Source organism: Pundamilia nyererei, unplaced genomic scaffold (genome assembly GCF_000239375.1).
Source record: "Pundamilia nyererei isolate P.nyererei 1_Seehausen unplaced genomic scaffold, PunNye1.0 scaffold00006, whole genome shotgun sequence".
In the NCBI taxonomy this organism is placed as follows: domain Eukaryota; kingdom Metazoa; phylum Chordata; class Actinopteri; order Cichliformes; family Cichlidae; genus Pundamilia; species Pundamilia nyererei.
This window is the reverse complement of record NW_005187407.1, coordinates 6876487-6882486: the sequence shown is the minus strand read 5'-3', so window position 1 is coordinate 6882486 and position 6000 is coordinate 6876487.

The window sequence follows — 6000 nt, the reverse complement described above, 5'->3', positions numbered from 1 at the left end:
GACTCGTAAAATGACAGAAAATCAATACTGAGGAGAATCTGAGCTACAGCAAGCCCAAATAATGTGTTAGACCAGAAAAAGTAGTCAACCTGGGTGATGCTAAACCTCTGTTTAACCTACTAACAATTTAGATGTAGTAGTCATTTTGTTGTGTGAACTGATAGTGCTCTATTTTTTTCCCTTTCTTACGAATGCTCTTCCAGAAACCAACTAGTTCGGCTTTGCTGTTATTTCAAAGTGGAATGCATTGTTGTTAACAAACAGAAAACAATCACTGGTACTTCCCATAATAATAACTAAAATCCAGCCGGATGTGACCATAATCCACCAGTGGTGCCAGGGCATATGGAAGATCTAGAGGCATGCCTCTCCATCCTGGTGGATCCATCTGTCAGTCTTTGCTGGTGCTTTGCTGCTTTCTCTGGCACATTTGACAGCCCCACGCATCAGCTAGATTAGAAAATTATATAAATGTAAGGTTGGAAAGGTGTAATTGAAGATGGCAAAAGGGCTGATTGGGAGACATTTAAATGATTATTCTTTAGTGTTCAACACGGAGGGTGTGTGGCAGAGGCCGCAGTGAGAAACACTTTGAAATTATTACCGTTCCTGACAGGTGGATGACAAGTCTCGCTCTATCTCTTTCTCCTCCTGTGAACCTATGCACAGTGTCAGTATGTACATTTATATAAGCTTGTGCTCACAGTGCCTGAGTTTCCGTGCTCCGCTTGTAAGCGTGCGCTTGTAAGCGTGTTGTATAAATGTCTTTGTGTGTCTTTGTCTGCATTCACTCATCAGGATGTGTGAACTTGGATGTGATATTGCTGGCAGGCAAGAGTATAAGCCCTGTGGAGCTTCTTACTCAGAGGCACCACAAAGCAGAAAAGCTTTACATCAGACGGGTTACAGTATCGCTACAATGACAGCATCTAATGGAAGAAATAAGACACCTTGTAATGAAGATGCTAATTTAAGAAATATCACACTGTTCTCTGAAATATAAATCAGAAGGACAAATATAAACCAGACGCATATGCAACAGTGGAAGGACGACTTAGCCTGAGAAAAGGGATGTTCCACCTTAATTAGGTACATTTAATATTAAATATGAAATAAATATTTTTCAATGAAACCTTAACATATAATGCCAAAAAAAGGAAAATGAGTTGTTTTTTTTTAAATAAAATTATGATGAAATTATAGAGCTCGACTAATGAGGGGTTTTTCCAGCTAATACTCATATTTGGAGATTTAAAAATCAGATGTTCAGAATCAGCTGGTTGTCGTGACATAGACAAACTATGCAACATCAACACTCATAATGTTGCTGAAGGTCGATTATCTTGTTTGCTGTGACAAATGTTAATAGTGATAAATTAAAATTTTAAATGTTTAAATGTTATTTTTTACAAATCTTTTAATAACGTTGTTCAAAGGGTATTTATTGTACTTACAGGAAAGTTTTATTGTCATCAGCTGGTTGTTTTGCATAGTATCACATTCAGAGCACATTGTAGATTATGTAGATTCTCATAGATATTCTGATTTCAATATATATCATAAATCTGTATGCTTTTGATTCTGCAGACCTCTACTTGCAGAAAGGTTTTTTCCTGTCTCCTGCGTCTTGATGATACACACACCCATGTTTACCAAATGGCTGAAACCAACTTACACTAAAATCACGAACTGTGCATCATAAAATTGCCATTGTTAGTCAATCATGAGTTTTGTGCAACAAAAAAGGACTTTTATCTTGTATGCATGTAAAGAAAATACCCTATGCATTGCATCGTCCGAATCATTGTAGAAGAATAAGATTCTTACACAGGAAAAATTATTCTTAAAATTAGAGCAGGTTAGGACCTTCACTCTGTTGCATGCGTGGCAATCACACAATGCCACAATGAAACAACTGACATATTATTTTTTCCCCTGACATAGTCAGACGTTTTCTATCTCTGCGGTTTGAGTCAGAGTTGTGCTCTGTCATGGTAAATGCAGTTGACAGAAGGGGCAGGCAACACCCTAAACCTCTGGTCTGAGACTTTGTTTTCCCTAGGCACCAAAGCACAATACTTAATCAGACTTTGGTCTGTGAACTGCAGACTGTGGCTGTTTAACTGTAGTCTCTCATGTCACGTTTGCCATATTCTGAAAGCTCGTAGGAAACACCTTAGCCAGATTACTGGACTTGCTAGAAAAACTGAAGTAGTATACGGGACTTTAAGAGTGTTGAACATGAAAAGAGGAGTATTAGTGATTCTGATTTGAATTTAATGATGTAAAAATAGCAAAGACAGCTGTGAACAGTTTGTGTTTATCATTATGACTAAAAAAAATTATATGACTCAGTTTGGGTATACCACAGTTCAAATGACCCAAGACTGAGCTCAATAATTAGGTCATGAAGGTTTGGTAATGAAAGAATCTGCATAAGAAGATAAATAGGTTGATTTTGGGTTTTTTTGTTGTGTTGGTGGTTTGCTAACTAAACCTTAACTTTTGAAAGTGATATATCCCCCCAAATAGGAGAAATAACAGCTTAGAAAACTTGACAAACAGAATGAATTCTTTGTGTTTATATCCGAAAAACAAGATACTTTTTTGCACACAAAGATCACAAATTCTTTAGTTTACCTTTATGTACCTAGTTTACCCTAGGTACATAAAGAATGTCAACTTAACTTAAGAAGGGATTAGTTCATTGATTTATTTATGTATGCTTTCACACTGATTAAAACGGAAACTTCAGGGTTTAACAAAATGTTATAAAAAATGTTGCTATTTTGTATATTGACATCCAGAAAAAGTGAGCATATGTAAATATACGACATACACTCATAGAAGCAGTGTCGCTTCAAATAATGAGGCATCCTACTTAAAATGCAGTCAGTAAAAAAAATAAACAATTAAAGAGACAGTCTTACTGTCTAAAGTAGGAAAAACCTATCTTCCATTAACTGAAACAGCAGAAGTATGGTATGCACTGCTCTGAATCTACAAGCAAAAGACCTGCTGTTTATGCTCATGCTTAATATAGTCTTAGAATGGAGGGGGGGATGCCCTCTTCCATTGACTTAAATGTGTGAATATTAATCAAGTTTACATTTGTGATACTGTGAGTTTGGTCTGATCGACTGGTCTGAAAGCTTATGAGATCTCCCTAATCAAGAAATAAATCATCCCATTTTCCCACCTTTCTTACTGCGCTAATATCTATGATGTTATCCCTACATTGTAAATATAGAGCTGATGTCCTATATTGGACCACATGTCACATTAGGCTAATTTAAATCTTCTGCCACTTGCAATCGTCATACAAGTTCAAAAAGCATATTATATATATGTTTATTTTACAAAATGTATTTAGGGTGAATACACTGTACATTGGCTACAGTAACAAGAAAATAGCCTTCCTTCCCAATTTACACTCAGCCCCATGGAAACAGGGTGAAAAACGTGGGGGAGATTTATGTGGAAGTTAAGGCAAATACAGAGCAGTAAGTGCAAGGGAAATTGCTTTGCTTTGTTACCATGGCCACCTGAAAATGCTTTGTGTTTTTCTCCAGCACAAGAGATGATGAACAGAGAGGGGAGCATGCGGCAAAATATGTGTTCATGACAGATCTGAATGTTAGTTGATTACATACAAGATTAACTGTATTATGCGTGAAGATATTTTCATTTATTTCTTTCATACAGATTTAAGTGTATTTGACATTTTTAACTTCTGTGCCTGATTTATTTCACTCATTAAACTGAAGATCATGACTACATGTGATGTATATTTTGAATTCCTTACAGTAGTAACAAGACTCACATTTATTTCATGTACAACTACCCTTTTGGAAAAATGTCAGACTGGAATTACAGAAGGAACAGTGTGGGCTAAAGAGTTAGCCATGGCACTGGGCATAACCCACCTTTCAAAAGAGCCAGATGGAAAGGGTAAGGTTTCAGTCAAAATATTGTTTTTGGATTGAGGTGTGTAAGTGTTCCCTCACTCTTGCACTCTTTCAATCTCCCTACGTCCTTGTCTCTCTCAATCTTTCTCTCTTGTGCTTTCCAGCACTCCTTCAAATCCTCCTCCTGTTGTGTTTTATCTGATCTTGTCAAAGGTCTTCCCTATAAAACCAACAAAAGCTCATCAGGGCAGACCTCTGGAGACCTGGCTCGGTAAGTCCTGGTTAGGTTGCGTTCAGCTAATATTTATCAAAAATGCCAGAGTGCCGAATAAAAAGTCAGCACTTCAAATCTTTTTTTTTTCGGAGTGATTCACGATGAAATGTATGGTGAAAGGCACCAGCAGTCTTAAATCAGCAGTTTTACTCTTAGACGCTTGATAAACATGCGGCCCACAGGTTTGTGTCTGGCCTGATGGGGCTGTGGGGCAGAAAGGTATGTGCTTAGTGGTGATTGTGTGCCATGGCCTCCCCTCATTCTCCAAAGTCGAACACACACAGAGTGACCTTGTGTGGAGCAGAGGGGTGGGCAGACACACTAAAATCAGCTCACGCCACGCAGTACTGTTGGCAAAAGAAAAAAATGATCCTTCAGGATTACACACGCACCCACAATTACTCACTAAAAAGCATTAGTTCTACCCGACTCTGCATTATTATCTTTTTTTTAACTAACGCTAAATACACTTGCACGTATTCCTACATGATTCTCATAATCATCAGCTCCAAGTGAGACTGCAGGGTTGCCCCAGACTACTGTGGACTTGTTATACAAGCACCCATAAATCCACCCAGAGTTACATAAACCTGTCAGTGAGTTCATTACAATAATTATTTTAATTTTCTGTTGATGATTTAATGATAAAGCAACAGAAAAAAATAGAGAAAATAAAAAAACAGTGAAAGCAGTTTTCAGAAGAGAGGCCATGCCATGTTTCCTGTTGAACACTTGTCGCCTTCCAGCTGACAGAACACTTTGTGTTTCACTGCTGGCATAGCCCACAGTGCTGTGAGCCATAGCAAAGGAACACCTTCACCCTCACTGGCACGCAGTTAGAAGCATATACAATATATACACAGAATATATGCTTAACAGTCCACATGCATGAAAAAGCTATGAAAACATCATCATCGACCCAGCGGTGATGCAAATTAGGATTACCATACTTTACTGTTAATTTAAAGAAAAATAAAAGCAATACAAAAAAAACCCATCAGTTCCTGGGTGAGAATACTTAAGTCAGACCAACAAAGAATACCAGCTCAGCACAGACATCTGCAGCCTGTGCATACAACTGATTAGCAATTATAAATAACGTTATGAAACCACCTTCGTATAGCCTTACGAGAATTAATCAGAAAAATATAATAAAACTCAAACTTAAGCATCCACATGCAAAAAAAACAAAATCAGAACATTGTCATATAGCTGCAGTGTGCAATGCTGTGGGGTTTTTCAGGTTTCCCGATAAAACTAGCACGGAGTTTGTTAGATTGTTCCAAAGGTATTGATGAGGGCTTGTCAAAATCAGAAGAGAGTTAGTGCAACATCCAATGAAAGTAGAGGTTACTGGAGAGAGTACTGCGATACCTAAAGGAGACATGCAACAGCTGCACATCACGAATTATGATTTTGTTCACTTAGCATAACTACTATGATTGAGATATTGCTAATTTTACCCGTTCAAATCTAAGACGACTGTCCTTGACTTCACTGAATTGTTGTGGGGGATTTTTTTGGTACTTTAATCAGCTGCTTAATCTTTACATATCTCCTGACACTCACTCAGCAAGAATAAACATTTAGCAGAGTATCTTTCCAAAATATCCACCAGTGCAGAGAGGTACCCTCATTCAATCACACACAGCTTCCTCTCTGCCTGAGCAGCTGACACGTCCTCATACAGTTTATTATAGCTTATAAAGTGACTTTTGTTTTTACTCTCCCACAGATATGACTTTAAATAAGGTAAAGCACAAAGCTCAGAGAAAAGTACAAACTGTTTTTTTTTTTAAGAAATATAAAAATTTCTAA